The 21,019-nt window shown below is 38.9% G+C and overlaps 1 protein-coding gene across 2 annotated transcripts in view; it reads right to left on the bottom strand.

Annotated features, from left to right (window-relative positions):
* The window catches only part of VAMP7 (vesicle associated membrane protein 7), a 94,999-nt gene that overhangs the window by 4,159 nt on the left and 69,821 nt on the right, over positions 1–21,019 (bottom strand). The window lies entirely within an intron of this gene.

Genomic DNA, 21,019 nt, shown 5'->3' with positions numbered 1-21,019 from the left:
ATTATAGTATATGTATACCATGAAATACTATGCAGCATTAAAAAAGATGAAGACTTTACCTCTTTTATGTTTACATGGATGGAGCTGGAAAATATTCTTCTTAGTAAAGTATTTCAGGAATAGAAAAAAAATATCCAATGTACTCAGTACTAGTATAAAACCAATTTATAATCACTCACACTTTCATATGAGAGATGAATCACAGCTATAGCCCAGGATAAAGGAAGGAAGGGAAGGCAGATGGGAATGGAAGGGAGTGGCTCGACAGAGGGAGGGTTAATGGTAGGACCACACCTATGGAGCATATTGCAAGGGTACAAGTCAAATCTATCAAGTATTGAACACAAATGTCTTAACACTGTGATTAAGTAAATGAGGTGAAAGCTATGTTAATTAGTAGGATGTAAGTACTCCAATTTGTACAAATAATCAACACATTGAATCCCACAAAGGGATAAATGTACTCATGATCTATGTATATATGACTTAATAAAATAAATAAATAAATTGTTTAATCCCTGGCACTGACTACATGAATGCTTTGCAGTAATACTCCTCCTAAAGTGACTTCTTATAAGCACAAATACTACTTAGAAAAGAAAGTTCTGGTAGTTTTTCCTGAGACTCTTCATAAATATATATTAAATAGCTGTTTTAATCACTGTAGACGTGTAGTATAGACTGAAGTCTGGTAACATAATACCTCCAGATCTGTTTTTATTTCTTAGAATTACATTGGCTTTTCAGGGCTTTTTCTGGTTCCATATAAAATGAAGTATTACTTATTCAGGTTCTTCCAAGTATGACATTGGTCCTTTGATGGGGGTTGCATGAAATCTTTAGATCACTTTGGGTAGTATGGACATTTTAACAATGTTGATTCTTCCCAGCCATCAGCATAGTATGTTCTTCCATTTGTTAATGTCTTCTTCTATTTCTTTTCTCAGAGTTTCATAGTTAAGTCTGCAGAGATCCTTCACATCTTTGTTAGGTATATTCTCAGCTACTTCCTTTTCTTTGAAGCTACTGTGAAGGATACTGTGACTTTGATTTGATTCTCAACTTGACTGTTACTTGCATATATGAAGGCTAGTGATTTGTGGATACTGATTTTATCACTGGAGACATTACTATATTCCTCGATCATCACTTCCAGAAGTCTTGTGCTTGAGTCCCTGGGGTTTTCTAACATCATATCTTCAACAAAGAGCAAGACTTTGACCTTCTCTGTCCCCAGTTGAATACCCTTGTTATCCTTCTCCTGCCTGATTGCATTGGCTAGAACTTCCAGCACTATGTTGAACAGTAGTAGCAATAGTGAACATCCTTATCTGGTTATAGTTCTAAGTGGAAACACTTTCAGTTTTACTCCATTCAGAATATTGGCTCTGGGTTTGTCAAAAGATGGCTTCTATCAGTTTCAGAAATGTGCATTCTGTGCCTATTTTCTTAAGTGTTCACATCAAAAAAGGATGCTGAATGTTGTAAAATGCTTTTTCTGTGTCTATTGAGAGGATCATACGGTCTTTGCTTTTGCTTCTGTTTGACATATTAAATTTATGAATTTGTGTATGTTGAACCACTTTTGCATCTCTGAGATAAGCCCATCAGATCATGATAAATTTTTAATGTGTAACATATTCTGTTTGCTAGGATTTTATTGCCTATTTTTCATCAATATTTGTTAATGATATTGGTCTGTAGTTTTCTTTTTTGTTGGCTCCTTTCCTGATTTTGGTATCAGGGTGATATTTGCTTCGTATAAGGAGTTAGGGAGATTAACTTCCTTTTCAATGTTATGGACTAGGTTCTGCAGTATAGGTACTAACTCTTCTTTGAAAGTTTGGTAGATTTCTCGTGTGAAACCATCTGGTCCAGGACTTTTCTCAGTTGGAAGATTGTATATTGTTCTTGTAATTTCAGTGCTTGATATCAGTGTGTTCAATTGTTTTAATTCTTTCTGGTTGACTTCAGGAAGGTGGCATGACCTTGGTTCATTTCCTCCATGTTTTCAAATTTCTGGGCACAGAGGTGTTTTTTTTTTTTTTTTTTTGCAGTTTTTGGCTGGGGCTGGGTTTGAACCTGCCACCTCTGGCATAGGGGGCCAGTACCCTACTCATTTGAGCCACAGGCACCGCCCGGCACAGAGTTTTTTGTACTAATAAATGATGATCTTTTGTATCCCAGTGGTATGTGTTGTCATTTCCCCTTTTGCATTTCTGAATGAGGTTATTAGAGATTTTACTTTTCTGTTTCTAATTAATCTGGACTAGGGTTTATCAATTTTATTAATCTTTTCAAAACCAACTTTTTGTTTTGCTGATCATCTGAGTGGCTCTTATGTTTTCAATTTCATATAATTCTGATCTAATTTTGGCTATTTCTTTTCTTCTGCTAGTTTTGAAATTGGATTTATTTTCCTTCTCCAGTTCCTTGAAATGATTAACTTGGTTGTTGATTTTTTTTTTCTGTTTTCTGGACGTGGGAATTTAATGCTATAAATCTCTTAAGACTGCCTTTGCAGTATCCTACAGGTTTTGATAGCTTGTGTTTTTTTTTTTTTTTCTTTTTGCAGTTTTTGGCCGGGCTGGGTTTGAACCCGCCACCTCTGGCATATGGGGCCAGCACCCTACTCCTTTGAGCCACAGGTGCCACCCTGTTCATTGTTGCTTTGTTCAAGATATCTAATGTCTTCCTTTTTTATCTCCTCCTTGACCTATCTATTGTTCAGCATAAGGTTGTTTAGTTTCTATGATTTTATGTAAGGATGAAGACTTTCATTAGATTGTATTTCTACTTTTATTCCACAATGGTATGAAAGATATTAGGAATAATTTCTATTCTTTATATTTATTGAGATTTGATTGTGCTCTCAGATATGATCAATTTTGGAGGATTACCCATGGGCTGACAAGAACAACATATAATCAATTTAATTGGGATGGAATGTTTTGTATATGTCTGTTAAGCTCACTTGTTCTAAAGTCTTGTTTAATCCATTGCTTCTTTGTTTAGTTTCTGCTTGGAGGCTCTGTTCATTTCTGTCAGAGGGGAGATGAAGTCTCCAGTTACTATGGTGTTGCAGGATATAATATTGTTCACATTGGTTAGGGTTCATTTTAAATGTCTGGAAGTATTTAAGTTGGATGCATAGATACTTGAATTGAAATGTCTTCTTGTTGTATTGTTTTCTTAATCAGTATATAGTGTCCATCTTTGACTGTCTTTATTTTTATTGCTTTAAATCCAATTGTATCAGCAAATAATATTGTAATTCTAGCTTTCTTCTGATTTCCATTTACCTGAAATATGGTTTTCAGACCCTTCACCCTGAGTATTGTTTTGTCCTTAGAGGTTAGATATATTTCCTGAAGACACCTTATAGTTAGCTTGTGCCTTTTTATTCAGTCAGCCACTCTGTGCTCTTCAGTGGGGATTTCAAGCCATTTACATTTACTGAGATAATTGATATGTAGGGTAGTGTTCTATTAGCCTTGTTTTGTGAAGGTCTGTTGCTTATTTTTATCACTTATGCCATTGTGGAAGCTAGCCTTTGTCCTTTAGTTTCTGAGTGTCTACTTTGCTCATGGTCCATTGTGATGGTCAGTGGGAAGAACAGGTCTGAGTGCTTCTTGAAGAGCTGGACTTATCGTGGCAAATTTCCTCAATGCTTCCTTGTCAATAAGCATTCAAAGAGGCTTTTATTTCTCTGTCAAATATGAAACTTAGTTTAGCATGATACAGAATCCTGTGCTAGAAGTTGTTTTCGTTGATAAGGTTAAAGGTAAATATGACCACCCTCTTCTGGCTTGAAAAATTTCTGCTGAAATGTCTGCTGTCACTTGATGTTTTCCCCTTTGTATGTAAAAAGTTGCTTATGCCTGGCTGCTTGCAGAATTTTCTTTCATTTTGACTTTGGCCAAGTTAACTAAAATGGTCTAAGAGAGTCATTTTCAACCAGTGTGCTGGGATGCACTGGTGTGCCACGAAAAATTTTAAAGATTAATTAAATTACTTTTGAAAGAAGTTCAAAGCACATTAAGTATATTTATCTTTTTACTCTTTACTTTGATCAGCATAATTTAAGCGTGCTGTGAAATTTTAATGATAGGCTCGAATGTACTGTGAAATTTTAAAAAGGTTGAAAAACACTGGTCTAGGAAATACTTTTTTGAACCAAGTCATCCAGGGTTTCTGAATCTATCAAGTATCTGAACTTCTGGGTCTCTCAGAATGCTTTAGTAATTCTCCACCATGATGTCTTGAAGTAGACTTTTATCCTTTTAGGACTCTATTCTCACTCAGGGATCCCTGTGATTTGTATGTTCATTCATTTCATATAGTCCCATATCTCTCTGAGAAAATGTTATGCTTTTGCTCTCTTGTGTCTCTTTGAATGCTTGGGTTAATTCAAAGGTCTTGTCTTAGATTTCTGAGATTCTTTCTTCTCCATGTTCTGCTCTATTCCTCTATTTTGCTTTGAACCTCCTAGTGTCTCCTTTAATTCCTTAAGCTCTGTTATATCTTTCCTAATTATGTCCAGATCCTTGGTGACTTTGTCTTTAATTTCATTGATTTCTTGAGAGTTTTTGGACTTCTTTATGGATTTTCTTTTCTATCTTCTCTTCAATTCCGTTCATCTTACTTACTATCCATATTCTAAATTCTATTTCTGACATTTCAACAATTTCTCTATGGATGGTATTTACAGCAGTATCTCCATTATAATGTTTTGAGGGAGTTTATCAATTCTGATTTTTCATGTTTCCAGGTATCGTATGCTGATTTCTTTCCATGTGTGTTTTCAATTTATTTATATATTATACTTTATAAGCTGGAATGTTAGGTTGTCCCTAAATTGTTATTGAGAAATATTCTAGTAAGGATGCCTCAAGAAGCACTCAAGAGACATGTTTAAAAACTAAAATTGGTTGGCTGACATCAGATCCAGAGGCCCTAGGATATGGAGATCGCCATTCACCTTCAGCACTGTTCAAATAAGCTGCTGCTTATACCTATGGCCCTTCCCAACACAGCCTCCAAAAGTTCCTTATGGGGCCCCAGTGTGTGAGGGTCCCTGAGAACTGGCCTTGCTTTCTCCAAACTGTAGTGGGGTAGGAGGTAGGACCTCCAGGTGATGTTCCTAGGCTAAAGATGGCTCCTTCACAGAGAGCCAAACTGTTCCAGCCAAAGTCATAGCCCTGCCCACAAACCAATTCAAAAAGCCATTGTTTACACAGAAGTCCCAACTGCAACATACTCTAAATGCCATGGCTTTTGCTTATGGTTGGGCGTGGAGAGTCTGCAGCTTGCTGAACTGTTCCAGCTTAAGTGTGAGCCCTGCCTGTAAACAAACTGAAAAAGCTATGGTTTTTGCCAAAGTCCCAGCCAAAACAGATTTGAGATTCTGCAGCTTTCACCTGCATTTGGGGGAAGGAGAACTGTAACTTGCCATATGCTTCCCAGGATTTCCCAGAGCATGGCTATCTAAGGCCAGGACTGCCTCTCTCCCAGCAGGAGGGGAGCTGGGGCCAAATTTCCAGGAGGGGCCTCCTGGGTACTGATGCCAGACAGAGGTGCTTCCAGAGGGTAGGGAAAGTCCGCCCCCCTCTCTTGCAGGAGGGAGACTAAGGAGAGACCCTGCCTCCTCAAACTTAGTGTAGTTGAGCCACAGTTTCCCCCGTCAGTTCACCAGGCCACACAATGGAGAGGTCTCTGCCAGACATGTTGGAGACGCACTGCCTGTCTCCCTTTCTTCCCATGACTAGCTAAGGATCCCACCAGCTGCTGGTGAGAGAGACAGTGACCTGTATAACCCTTGCTTCCTTGATTGCTATGGGCGCTGGGTAGGGACCAAAGCTCCTTCACCTCTCTGGTATCTAAGAGTGGAGAAACCCCTCCATGTTGTCTGGGCTCAGCAATTGGCCCAGGCATTAGGAAGCAGGCCTTTGCAGGGGGAAGTCTGTCAGGCAACCAAAGGAAGAGGAGGGATGGACTGTTGCTGGAAGGCAGCTAAAGCCAAAATTACTCATTATTCTGCCAGGCAGGATGGCAAGCCAAAGGATACTCTTAGGTGCAGGAAACCTGGGATCTTCTGTCCTTTGTGACAGCCTCCCATGGGGTGAGAGATCCTGTGTTTCACTGCTTGCTGAGAGTCCCTGGGTATTCCACCCTTACCTTTCTATTCTCTGGGCTCCTCCAGCCTAGTCCACTCCATATCTGTCCTCTATTCTACCCCTTCATCTTTCTTACCTTCATCTCTGCAGTTTGTCTCAGTTAGGCTGTTGAGCACCTTAATTTCTTCTCTTTGCAATATACCCCCCACAATATCAACTTCTCTGAGTTTGCTTCAATATAATTTTCACCTCTGGATGGGAGCTTCTGACAAAAGCTGCCTCTAGCTGACCATCTTGCCCCATCCTCCAATAGGTTATATGTTTCTAGGAATTTATCCATTTCTCCTAAATTACCAAATTTGTTGGCATTTATTTGCTAATAACAGTCTCTTATTATCCTTTTTCTTTCTGTGGCATCTGTAATGTCTTCTTGTCCATTTCTGATTTTATTTATTTGAGTCAAGAAGAATGAAGTATTTTCAAACAAAATTAAACAATGAATAGAAAGACTTATACACTGAAAACTATAAAACACAGCTGAAAGAAATTATAGCTGATCTAAATACATGGAAGGATATCCCATGTTCATGGATTGGAAGACATATATTAAGATAATACTATCCAAAGTGATATACAGATTCAATGCTATCCCTATAAAAATCCCAACAGTATTTTTTTTTAGAAGAAAAACCTTTGTAAAAATTCAAATGGAACCTCAAAGGACTCCAAATGGCCAAAATAATCTTGAAAAAGAACGAAATTGAAGTATTCACACTTTCTGATTTCAAAACTAACTACAGAGCTAGATTAATCAAAACTGTGTAGTACTGGTATAAGGATACACATATAGACTATAGAACAGGATAGAGAGCCCAGAACTAAAACTTCATATATATGGTTGAGTGATCTTCAGTAAGGGAATCAAGAACACTCAAGGGGGAAAGGACAGTCTCTTCAAAAAATGGTGCTGGGAAACCAAACAGCCACATGCAAAAGAATGAAGGTGAACTCTTACATACACTGTAAACAAAAATTAACTCAAGATCATTCAAAGACCTAAATTTAAGATCTAAATTATAAAACTCTTAGAAAAAAAATATGAGGAAAACCTGATGAAATGGAGTTGGAAATGATTTCTTGAAAAAGACACCAAAAGCACAGAAATTAAAGAAAAATTAGATGAATTAAACTTACATTGAGAAACATTTTTTTTTTTAAAGACAGATTTTCACTTTGTCACCCTCAGTAGAACGCCGTGGCATCACAGCTCATAGTAACCTCAAACTCTTGTGCTCAAGCGATTCTCTTGCCACAACCTCCTGAGTAGCTGGGACTATAGGCACCCACCACAATACCTGGCTATATTTAGAGGTGAGGTCTCACTCTAGCTCAGGCTGGTCTCCAACCTGTGAGCTTAGGTAATTCACCCAACTCGGCCTCTCAGAGTGGTAGGATTATAGACATGAGCCACCATACCCGGACCGAGAAACATTTTTATACCTGCCATGTGTCTCCTTAAATATGAGAATGCTTTTCTCCACCTTTTTGAATATGTGAAATACATTTATAATTGAAATGTTTACTCTACTCATATAATAAAATTATTGATGGAGTTAGGTTTAAGAAGAAAAGTCAACTTTAAGACACAACAATACAAACTATCCTAAATGAAACACAGAAGATAATTGACCGGAGGCGGAGCAAGATGGTGGCCGAGTAACAACTTCCTTGCATCAGGGCACCGTGAGTCTGGGGAGATAAGACTCCAGGCATCTCTGGCTGGTGGCATCTACCTATGATCACCCCTGCGAGGATACAGGGAGTCAGCGAAAGACTTCTGGACCCCAAGAGGAGGACTAAAACAGTGGAAAACTGGCAAGTGGTCGCGTGTGTTCAATCCGTCTAAACCAGCCCCAACTGTAAGTTCAGTAGCAGCGAGACTGCAAACCAGAAAGGCCTTACCTGTGAACTGTTTTGGTATCTTTGGACTTGGCACTCAGTTCAACTGCCCTGGGGAGAGCCCGAGCGGGAGTGCGGAGAACTTTGGCCGTTGTCTAGGGCCCCAGTCTGAGCTGCTGAGCCAGACGGAGCTAATAGTGTTTGGCTCTGGGTCACAGGCAGACATTGTGAGCGATCTGCCCTGGCAAGCTCCACCCTCAGGGTCACAGAGCTAGAATTGGGTGGGAGCTGGTAACCCAGCGACCAAGTAGCCTAAGGGTGGGGTCTGAGCCGCCTTGCAGCCCTAACCCTCAGGGGCAGAGTGAGACCAGTTCTGGCACACTGGGTAAGTGGATAGACATTTCAGCAGTGACTCCAGCAACAAGCAATTTCCTGGGAAAGCTTCTGCTCAGCAAGTGAACAAGTTCAAAGTGCCTTTTAAGTGGGCGGAAGAGAGATTTAGGGTGTCTACCTGCTGGGGTTTGAGAAATCAGCAGCCTCCAGTGGTATCACAACTGTGATTAACATCTCATACCCCAGAAGACCACGTGTTGCCCAGACAATATTCAATAACATATACATACTGCTTTGTTTTTGGTTGTGTTTTTCTTTTTTTGGTTTTGTTGTTTTTTTTGTTTATTTTGCTGTTGTTGAGGTTGTTTTGTTTTTTAAGTTCAACCTTTCCATACAGATCCTTTTTCTTTCTAAATTTTTCTAGTACAATTATAATTTCCCATTGCTGCCTTTTTCAATAATTAGAACTTCATTTTTGCTAGTGTTTCTACTGCTATTATTTGGTTTTCCACCCAATTTTATCCCGTAAAGTTTTCTGTTTGCTTGTTTTGGTTTGATTTATAGCATTTTTGTCTTTCCTCTTTACTTGGTGGAGGTGGGGTACTGTGTCTGATCAGGTTAGCAAAGAGCTGCTGACCTCAAGGGAACCACCCAACTGGGTACCCCGAGAAGGTGGGGTTTCCTTAAGGTTGTGTCAAAGTACCCTACTGTACACCTATATTGCTCGGTCTCCCTCTTTCTGTGCCTCTCTTCTTTTTGTCAATATTCCTTTTACCCACCCCCTTCCTTTCTCTATTTTTCTTTCTTTTTCTTATCACTCAGTCCTCCTTTCTTTCATCCCTTTTCTGCTCTTCAACCTTCTCACCTTTCTGGTCCTGTAACCCTTAGTCCACAGGCACAAGAACTTAAAGAGCAAGAGGAACTGAAAGGAAAATTAGGGCAAGAAAACAAATAAAAGAAATCACTCATGAGGAAGAATCAGCAGAAAACTCCAGGCAACATGAAGAACCAGTCCAGAACAACCCTGCCAAAGGACCATGAGGTAGCTACTGCAGATGATTCCACCTATAAAGAAATGTTAGGAATGACAGAAAGGGAATTTAGAATACACATGTTGAAAACAATGAAAGAAATGATGGAAATAATGAAGGAAACTGCTAATAAAGTGGAAAATAACCAAAAGGAAATCCAAAAACAGAATCAAATAAGAGATGAACGATATGAAGAATATAAAAAGGATATAGCAGAGCTGAAGGAACTGAAACAGTCAATTAGGGAACTTACAGATGCAATGGAAAGTATCAGCAACAGGTTAGACCATGCAGAAGAAAGAATTTCAGAGGTAGAAGACAAAGCTCTTCAGATAACTCAGATAGTAAAAGAGGCAGAAAAGAAAAGAGAGAAAGCAGATCGTTCACTGTCAGAATTAGGGACTTTATGAAGTGTTCCAACATACGAGTTATAGGAATTCCAGAAGGGGAAGATGAATGCCCCAGAGGAATGGAAGCCATACTAGAGAATATTATAAAAGACAATTTCCCAAATATCACCAAAGATTCTGACACACTGCTTTCAGAGGGATATCAGAACCCAGGTCGCCTCAACTCTAACCGAGCTTCTCCAAGACACATTGTGATGAACCTGTCCAAAGTCAAGACAAAAGAAAAGATTCTGCAAGCTGCCAGGAGTAAGCGCCAGATGACCTACAGGGGCAAATCCATCAGAGTGACTGCCGACTTCTCTAATGAAACTTTCCAAGCAAGAAGACAATGTTCATCTACCTTTAATCTACTTAAACAGAACAATTTTCAGCCCAGAATTCTGTACCCTGCTAAGCTAAGCTTCAAAATTGATGGAGAAATCAAATCATTTACGGATATACAAACATTGAGGAAATTCGCCACAACAAGACCAGCTCTACAGGAAATACTTCAACCTGTTCTGCACACTGACCACCACAAGGGATGAGCAGCAAAGTAAGAACTCAGAAATTAAAGAACAGAACCTAACCTCCACACTGATGCAAAAGATAAAACTAAGCAATTGACTCTCACCAAATAAGACGAATAGAACACTACCACACTTATCAATTATCTCAATAAATGTTAATGGCTTGAATTCCCCACTGAAGAGACATAAATTGGTTGACTGGATTAAAAAACACAAGCCATCCATTTGCTGTCTGCAAGAAACACACCTGGCTTCAAAAGACAAATTAAAGCTCTGAGTCAAGGGTTGGAAGACAATTTTTCAGGCAAATGGAATTCAGAAGAGAAGAGGAGTTGCAATCTTATTTTCAGATACATGTGGATTTAAAGCAACTAAAGTCGAAAAAGACAAAGATGATCACTTTATATTGGTCAAGGGAAAAATACAACAAGAAGACATTTCAATTCTAAATATTTATGCACCCAATTTAAATGCTCCCAGATTCTTGAAACAGACCTTACTCAGTCTAAGCAATATGACATCTGATAATACCATCATAACAGGGGACTTTAACACTCCTCTTACAGAGCTGGACAGATCCTCTAAACAGAAATTAAACAAAGACATCAGAGATTTAAATGAGACCCTAGAACAACTGTGCTTGATAGACGCATATAGAACACTCCACCCCAAAAATAAAGAATATATATTCTTCTCATCACCCCATGGAACATTCTCCAAAATTGATCATATCCTGGGACACAAAACAAATATCAACAGAATCAAAAGAATTGAAATTTTACCTTGTATCTTCTCAGACCATAAGGCACTAAAGGTGGAACTCAACTCTAACAAAAATGCTCGACCCCACCCAAAGGCATTGGAAACTAAACAATCTTCTGTTGAATAACAGATGGGTGCAAGAAGAAATAAAACAGGAAATCATTAACTTCCTTGAGTATAACAACAATGAAGACACAAGCTACCAAAACCTGTGGGATACTGCAAAAGCAGTTTTGAGAGGAAAATTCATCGCTTTAGATGCCTACATTCGAAAAACAGAAAGAGAGCGCATCAACAATCTCACAAGAGATCTTACGGAATTGGAAAAAGAAGAACAATCGAAGCCTAAACTCAGTAGAAGAAAAGAAATATCCAAAATCAAATCAGAGATCAATGAAATTGAAAACAAAAGATTCAGAAAATTAATGAAACAAGGAGTTGGTTTTTTGAAAAAATAAATAAAATAGATAAACCATTGGCCAGACTAATGAGGAATAGAAAAGTAAAATCTCTAGTAACCTCAATCAGAAATGATAAAGGGGAAATAACAACTGATCCCACACACATACAAGAGATCATCTCTGAATACTACCAGAAACTCTATGCCCAGAAATTTGACAATGTGAAGGAAATGGATCAATATTTGCAAGCACACCCTCTCCCTAGACTCAGTCAGGAAGAAATAGAGCTCCTGAACAGACCAATTTCAAGCACTGAGATCAAAGAAACAATAAAAAATCTCCCAACCAAAAAATGCCCTGGTCCAGATGGCTTCACTCCAGAATTCTATCAAACCTTCAAGGAAGAGCTTATTACTGTACTGCAGAAATTATTCCAAAAAATTGAGGAAGAAGGAATCTTCCCCAACACATTTTATGAAGCAAACATCACCCTGATACCAAAACCAGGAAAAGACCCAAAGAAAAAGGAGAATTTCAGACCAATCTCACTCATGAATATAGATGCAAAAATTCTCAACAAAATCCTAGCCAATAGATTACAGTTTATCATCAAAAAAGTCATTCATCATGATCAAGTAGGCTTCATCCCAGGGATGCAAGGCTGGTTTAACATACGCAAGTCCATAAACATTATCCACCATATTAACAGAGGCAAAAATAAAGATCACATGATCCTCTCAATAGATGCAGAAAAAGCATTTGATAAAATCCAGCATCCATTTCTAATTAGAACACTTAAGAGTATAGGCATAGGTGGCACATTTCTAAAACTGATTGAAGCTATCTATGACAAACCCACAGCCAATATTTTACTAAATGGAGTAAAACTGAAAGCTTTTCCTCTTAGAACTGGAACCAGACAAGGTTGTCCTCTGTCACCTTTACTATTCAACATAGTGCTGGAAGTTCTAGCCAATACAATTAGGCAAGACAAGGAAATAAAGGGAATCCAAATGGGAGCAGAGGAGGTCAAACTCTCCCTCTTTGCTGACGACATGATCTTATACTTAGACAACCCCAAAGACTCAACCACAAGACTCCTAGAAGTCATCAAAGAATACAGTAATGTTTCAGGATATAAAATCAATGTCCACAAGTCAGTAGCCTTTGTATACACCAATAACAGTCAAGATGAGAAGCTAATTAAGGACACAACTCCCTTCACCATAGTTTCAAAGAAAATTAAACACCTAGGAGTATACCTAACGAAGGAGGTGAAGGACCTCTATAAAGAAAACTATGAAATCCTCAGAAAGGAAATAGCAGAGGATATTAACAAATGGAAGAACATACCATGCTCATGGATGGGAAGAATCAACATTGTTAAAATGTCTATACTTCCCAAAGCAATCTACCTATTCAATGCCATTCCTATCAAAATACCAACATCGTACTTTCAAGATTTGGAAAAAATGATTCTGCGTTTTGTATGGAACCGGAAAAAAACCCGTATAGCTAAGGCAGTTCTCTGTAACAAAAATAAAGCTAGGGGCATCAGCATACCAGATTTTAGTCTGTACTACAAAGCTATAGTGCTCAAGACAGCATGGTACTGGCACAAAAACAAAGACATAGACACTTGGAATCGAATTGAAAACCAAGAAATGCAACTAACATCTTACAACCACCTAATCTTCGATAAACCAAACAAGAACATACCTTGGGGGAAAGACTCTGTATTTAATAAATGGTGTTGGGAGAACTGGATGTCTACATGTAAAAGACTGAAACTGGACCCACACCTTTCCCCACTCACAAAAATTGATTCAAGATGGATAAAGGACTTAAATTTAAGGCATGAAACAATAAAAATCCTCCAAGAAAGCATAGGAAAAACACTGGAAGATATTGGCCTGGGGAAAGACTTAATGAAGAAGACTGCCATGGCAATTGCAACAACAACAAAAATAAACAAATGGGACTTCATAAAACTGAAAAGCTTCTGTACAGCTAAGGAGACAATAACCAAAGCAAAGAGACAACCCACACAATGGGAAAGGATATTTGCATATTTTCAATCAGACAAAAGCTTGATAACTAGGATCTATAGGCAACTCAAATTAATCCACATGAGAAAAGCCAACAATCCCATATATCAATGGGCAAGAGACATGAATAGAACTTTCTCTAAAGATGACAGACGAATGGCTAACAAACACATGAAAAAATGTTCGTCATCTCTATATATTAGAGAAATGCAAATCAAAACAACCCTGAGATATCATCTAACCCCAGTGAGAATGGCCCACATCACAAAATCTCAAAACTGCAGATGCTGGTGTGGATGTGGAGAGAAGGGAACACTTTTACACTGCTGGTGGGACTGCAAACTAGTACAACCTTTCTGGAAGGAAGTATGGAGAAACCTCAAAGCACTCAAGCTAGACCTCCCATTTGATCCTGCAATCCCATTACTGGGCATCTACCCAGAGGAAAAAAGTCCTTTTATCATAAGGACACTTGTACTAGACTGTTTATTGCAGCTCAATTTACAATCGCCAAAATGTGGAAACAGCCTAAATGCCCACCAACCCAGGAATGGATTAACAAGCTGTGGTATATGTATACCACGGAATACTATTCAGCCATTAAAAAAAATGGAGACTTTACATCTTTCGTATTAACCTGGATGGACGTGGAAGACATTATTCTTAGTAAAGCATCACAAGAATGGAGAAGCATGAATCCTATGTACTCAATTTTGATATGAGGACAATTAATGACAATTAAGGTTATGGGAGGGGCAGAAAGAGGGACGGAGGGAGGGGGGTGGGGCCTTGGTGTGTGTCACACTTTATGGGGACAAGACATGATTGCAAGAGGGACTTTACCTAACAACTGCAATCAGTGTAACCTGGCTTATTGTACCCTCAATGAATCCCCAACAATAAAAGAAAAAAAAAAAAAAGAAACACAGAAGAGAAAAAAGATCAAAAAAAGACTAAAAATAAGAAAATCAGTGAGTTGTGGTACAACTTGAAGTAGCATAACATATATGTAACTGGAGTCCTAGAAAGAGGAAAATATTTTCAGAATTTGAGAAAAACTACAAATACCCAGTTCAACAAACCCAAAGGTGAAGAAATATAAAGAAAACTATATCACTTCCCACCACCAAGTACATAAAAAAACTACATCGAGTCATATTATAATCAAATTTCTTAAAACCAAAGATAAAGAGAAAATCTTAAAAGCATCCAGAAGGGGAAAAAAGATACATTATGTATGTAAGAACGACAAAAGAATTCTTGTCAGAAACAATGTATAAGACCAAGATGAACCATCTTAAAATACTAAAAAATAAAGTTTTTTGACCTAGAATTCTATACTCAGAGGATAATCTTTCATAAAAAGTAAAATAAAACTTTACTTTCTTTTTGTACAATTTTTTTTTGTTTTTATTAAATCATAACTGTGTACATTGATGCATTTATGGGATTCAGTGTACTAATTTGATATACAGTGTGAAATGCTTACATTGAACTAACACATCCATCAACAATTGTACTCTTTTCTGAATTGTTTTGAAATGTACCATTGCATCATGCAAATAAAGCTTTTCAGACATACAAAAAAGCTGACAGAATTCATTTCCAGCAGACGTGTGCTATAAGAAATGTTAAAGGAGGGGCGGCGCCTGTGGCTCAAGGAGTAGGGCGCTGGTCCCATATGCCGGAGGTGGCGGGTTCAATCCCAGTCCCGGCCAAAAAAAAAAAAAAAAGAAATGTTAAAGGAAATCCGACAGGCAGAAAGTAAATGACACCAGATGGAAAACTGGATCTTCATAAAAGAATTAAAAGCACCAAAATGATACCTATATGGGTAAATAGAAAAGAATTTCCTTATTTAAATCTCTTTACATGATAATCAACTGTTTAAGCAAAAATAACAGACAGCCCATTGAAGTACATTGGGCTCCATAGAGACAGCGCCAAGTCACGTGAGAGCCAGACAGGCACTGGGTGACTCTGTGCCTCACTGAGGAAAACTAACTAAACGTGGATAAAGAAGATCCTAAGAAGCCGAAAGGCAAAATGTCATCACATGCATTCTCTGCGCAAACTTTTTGGGAGGAGCACAAGAAGAAGCACTCAGATGCTTCAGTCAACTTCTCGGAGTTTTCTAAGTGCTCAGACAGGTGGAAGACCATGTCTGCTAAAGAGAAAGGAAAACTTGAAGATACGGCAAAGGTGGACAAGGCCCATTATGAAAGAGAAAACCTATATCCCTCCTAAAGGGGAAACAAAAAAAAAGTTCAAGGATCCCAATGCACCCAAAAGGCCTCCTTTGGCCTTTTTCTTGTTCTGTTCTGAGTATCATCCCAAAATCAAAAGAACATCCCGGCCTACCTATTTGGTGATGTTGCAAAGAAGGTGGGAGAGATGTGGGATGCAGCAGATGACAAGCAGCTTCATGAACAGAAGGCTGCAAAGCTGGAAGAAAAATATGAAAAGGATATTGCTGCATCCCGAGCTAAAGGAAAGCCTGATGCAGCAAAAAAGGGAGTCGCCAAGGCTGAAAAAAGCAAGAAAAAGAAGGAGGTGGCAGATGAAGAAGAAGATGACAATGAATAAGTTGGTTCTAGTGCAGTTTTTTTTCTTGTCTATAAAGCATTTAAACCCCCTGTATACAACTTACTTCTTTTAAAGGAAAAAACTGAAATGTAAGGCTATGTAAGATTTGTTTTTAAAATGCACAGTGTCTTTTTTTGTATAGCTAACACAATACTGAATGTGTCTTTAGATAGCCCTGTCCGGGTGGTATTTTCAATAGTCACTAACGTTGCCGGGTACAGTATAGGGGTTGTAAATTGGCATGGAAATTTAAAGCAGGTTCTTGTTGGTGAACAGCACAAATTAATTAATTAATGGGGATGGTAGTTTTTCATCTTCAGTTGTCCCTGATGCAGCTTACACAAAATAATTGTTGTTTTGTTAATACTACTCTGTAATTACAAAAAAAAGTTACAGCTGTTTTGTTGACATTTTTAATGCTTCTAAGTAAATACAATTTTTTTATTAAAAGATAACAATATATTGTGAGGTTTATAATATATGTGTAAATAAAAGCATGACAACAATAGCATAAAGGACAGGAAAGAAAAATGAAAATACTATTGTAAGGTTCTTATACTGTTCATGAAGTGGAATAATACCACTTAACGGTAGACCACAATAAGTTGAAGATTCATACTATAAACCAGGGGTCCTCAAACTACAGCCTGCAGGCCACATGCAGCGGTGTGATTGTATTTGTTCCCGTTTTGTTTTTTTACTTCAAAATAAGATATGTGCAGTAAGCATAGGAATTTGTTCATAGCTTTCTTTTTTTTAAACTACAGTCTGGCCCTCCAACGGTCTGAGGGACAGTGAACTGGCCCCCTGTTTAAAAAGTCTGAGGACTCATGCTATAAACCATAAAGCAATCAGAAAGTAACAAAACAAAGAGCCATACCTAATAAACTGACAAAGGAGTTACAGTGGAATAAAAAAAAAATTCTCAATTCAATGAAAGGCAGAAAAGGAAATAAGGAAACAAAGAATGGATGAGACAAATAGGAAACAAAAAGCAAGATGGCAGATTTTAAATATTCCCACAAAGAAAACTCTAGTTCCAGTCTGCTTTCCTGGTGATGAATTCTTCAAAACATCTAAGAACAGATAATAATGACAGTACCTAAACTCAGAGGATAAAGAGGTAACATTTCCCAACTTGTTCGGTAAGCCCAGCATATCCCTGATATCAAAACCTAAAAGGAAAATAAATTACAGATCAACATCCCTTTTTATCATAGATGCAAAACTCTCTAATGAAACAATAGCAAATGAAATAAAGTGTAACATAAAAAGGATAATACACCATGACCTCACAGGAATGAAAAGTTGGTTTAACATTCAAAAATCAATGTAATTTACTATATTAACCGAATAAAGGAGAAAAAGCAAACAATAATCTATATAGATGGAGAAAAAGCATTCAATAAAATCTTGAATAAAATTCTCAAATGAAGAATTGAAGGAAACTCTTACAACTCATAAGGGGTAGCTCCAAAAAAAATCAATAGCTGACCACATACTTAACTGAGAAAGTATCAATATTTTCCCCATGAGATAGTCAACAGGCAAGGACTACTGTTGTCCACTGTTGTCACTTGTGTTGAATATTGGGTAGAAGGTTTTAGACAGTGCAATAACGCAAGGAAAAGCAATAAAAGGCAGGAATCTACAAAAAAGCCAACTAGAACTACTAATTGAATTTTGCTAAGTTGCAGGATACAAACAAGGCCAATATACATAGTACAATAACCAATTTTATTTCTATATACTTGCAATAAAACATGAAAATGAAATTTAAAAATTTGTAAAAGGGGTGGCACCTGTGGCTCAAAGGAGTAGGGTGCCGGCCCCATATGCTGGAGGTGGTGGGTTCAAACCCAGCCAAAAACTGAAAAAAATATATATATAAAAGAATTTAAAAAGCACAAAATTCTTAATGGTAAATTTAACAAACTATGTGTAAAACATACATATCAAAAACTACAAACCACTTCAGAGAAAACTTTTTTTTTTTTGTAGAGACAGAGTCTCACCTTATGGCCCTCGGTAGAGTGCCGTGGCCTCACACAGCTCACAGCAACCTCCAACTCCTGGGCTCAAGCGATTCTCTTGCCTCAGCCTCCCGAGCAGCAGGGACTACAGGCGCCCGCCACAACGCCCGGCTATTTTTTGGTTGCAGTTTGGCCGGGGCTGGGTTTGAACCCGCCACCCTCATTATATGGGGCCGGTGCCCCACCGACTGAGCCACAGGCAAAAAAAAAACACTATGTTAAAGCAATGATATACTATGTTCATGGATAGACTCAATACTGTCAAGATATCAAGTCACCTGGCTCGGTGCCCGTAGCTCAGTGAGCGGGGCGCTGACCACATACACCAAAGCTGGCAGGTTTGAACCTGGCCCGGGCCTACTAAACAACAATGACAACTGCAACCAAAAAATAGCCAAGCATTGTAGCGAGTGCCTGTAGTCCCAGCTACTTGGGAGCTGAGGCAAGATAATCACTTGGGCCCAAGAGTTTGAGATTGCTGTGAGCTGTGACACCTCAGCACTGTACCGAGGGTGACATCGTGAGACTGTCTCAAAAATAAAATAAAATAAAACAACAAAAAAGATATCAAGTCACCCTAAATTGACCTATATATTAAATGAAGTGTCACAAAGATACAAGTTGTCATGTGTGTGTTTTAAGGAATGGGAAATAACAAGCTATTCTAAATGGAAATACAAAGTGTTAGGTTGGCCAAGCTAATTCTACCTTTGATGTGAAAAAACCATTCTGTGAGTCTCTGTTACAGGTGGTCATAACTCAGATAAGGGAGGCATGCTGCAGGCTTGTCACCTCCTTGCATCTGTCATCACAAACCCATAAGAAATGTGATACCACAAGCCTCTGACACCCTCATAAGAAGAACCAGCCCGGAAAGTCCCAATAATGAGCTGCATGTCCTTGGCACCCTGCTAAGAAAGACTTGTCCATAAAACCAGATGCTTTTTAGCTTGCCATAACTAGAACTGCCTCCCTCCCTAATGCTGCTGACATCTTTTTAGATTTCAGTCCCCTTGCACCCAAGTGTCAAAATAAACATTACCGCCACATTACACTTTGGTTTTGAACATTCTGATCTCCTTTCAGTTTCTACCTATCACCTAGTGCTGAACGCCAGGGATTTCAAAAAAAAGTGTCTCAAACAACAACAACAAAAAAAGATATCAAGTCATCCTAAATTGACCTATATATTAGAAGAGCATTTTCCCTGCTCTTCTTCTCCCGCCCTCCCCTGCTTGATATCTGTCTGCTAGAATGAAGAGGGTGCTTAATTGACAGCCACTGGACAGGGCACTCCCTGGTGTGGCCTGAAGTACCCGTTCAGTTTGCAGATAGCCTGAAGGGCTGATGTCAAGGCTTTCACCTTATTCCTTCTCTTCATATTTTCCTGACACATTTTTGTCTTTCTAGGAGACTCCTTAGGACCCCCTCTCAAATGAGGATAGATCAACACTACCTCTTCATGCATTTCTCTTCACTTTCTCTACATCCACACCAGCATGCATATAATTCTGAGTGAGTCTTCCTTCTGGGCTTTTCCCTTTTCCCAATCCAAGGTTCTGTTGTCCTATTTTTCTACTATCCAGGATGGTCCAAAAATCTGATCACAGGGGTGCCTGACTGGCAGCTAACTACCATTAGTAGCATAAGGAAAAGGCGAGGACACTTGCCTTCTTCCCGATCTGCTCCCTTTTCCCTTATTCCTGGAGGCCCTTCAGGTCAACTCACCTACCCTCTCAATAAATTCTCAGTCAAATATCCCCAGGGCGGTATCTTTAATTTGTCTCTTCCAAATTTACAGGCCCGTGGGCTCAGTCAAGATCTCCACAGTAATAGTAAATGCTTAATTTAGTACTGCAATAAAATTTGGCCCAAATATAAATTAGACAATCAATTTCAATGACTAGAAAATGGCACTTTCAATTTCAGTATTTTAACAGACCTTGATAATTTTTCCAGTGAAAAAAGTGGTTTTAAAGTCCTATATAAAGGCCTTTTGTGTACTCAGAACACACTCTTTTATGACTCTTGTTCTCCCTCCCAAATTCTCCTCCTTCACTCCCAGTGTCCATCCCTCTATTCCCTTCCCAACCTGAACACCCCAGAAATCCTCTAGAAATCATATCCTTTGACTCAGCTGATCACTGGCCACCCCCTACTGCTCTCCTTCCCCTTTATGGACCAACAAGTCTGGAAGAAATAAATCCTACTCCCCCTCCAGAGGCTGATCCCAAACCCCCTCCTAATTTTTCTCCCCCTAACACCTGTTCCATGGGTAGCCATGGTCCCCACCTGCCAGACAATGCTCCTTTTCCCCCAGCCCCTCTACTCCCTGTTAGGAAAGTTGCTGGGGCAGAGGGCATTGTCAGAGTCCATGTTCCCTTTTCTTTGTCTGACCTGGACTTTATGATCTACACTCAGCCTTCTCTCACAGCCTTCACTTTCCAGATAAGGTGTCTCTTTCAACTTCTTCCTTCCCACTTTAGCTCCTGACCCTAGGGAGGAACAATCTATCTTGACAGTGCACTTCATTTCTCAGTTGGCCCTGAATATTTGGTATAAACTCAAAAAACTTTCAAAGGAGCCTAGATTCCACAAGCAAAATTTCAAACCTGGCCTCCAATGGTCTTTGATAACCGGATGGAGACAGAAACTAGGGGGAGAGGAGATGGGGCAACAACAGGCCCTGGGAGCATAAAGAAGCTTTTCAAATGGTGGGTAAAACTATCATGGAAATTGTTCAATAAAGAGTTACATTGGAGGCTTGGAAAAGATGTCAAGAATGCACCCTGCTTCCTCTACAGCCAGCTGGGTCTCTGGAGAGAAATGTCCTAGGCAGCAGAGCTTGCAGCCAATGTTTGCAGAGCCCCCCTGAGCCAGCATCCTCCACA

The sequence above is a fragment of the Nycticebus coucang genome, chromosome X (assembly GCF_027406575.1).
Source record: "Nycticebus coucang isolate mNycCou1 chromosome X, mNycCou1.pri, whole genome shotgun sequence".
In the NCBI taxonomy this organism is placed as follows: domain Eukaryota; kingdom Metazoa; phylum Chordata; class Mammalia; order Primates; family Lorisidae; genus Nycticebus; species Nycticebus coucang.
This window is presented reverse-complemented; position numbering and strand designations above follow the sequence as displayed.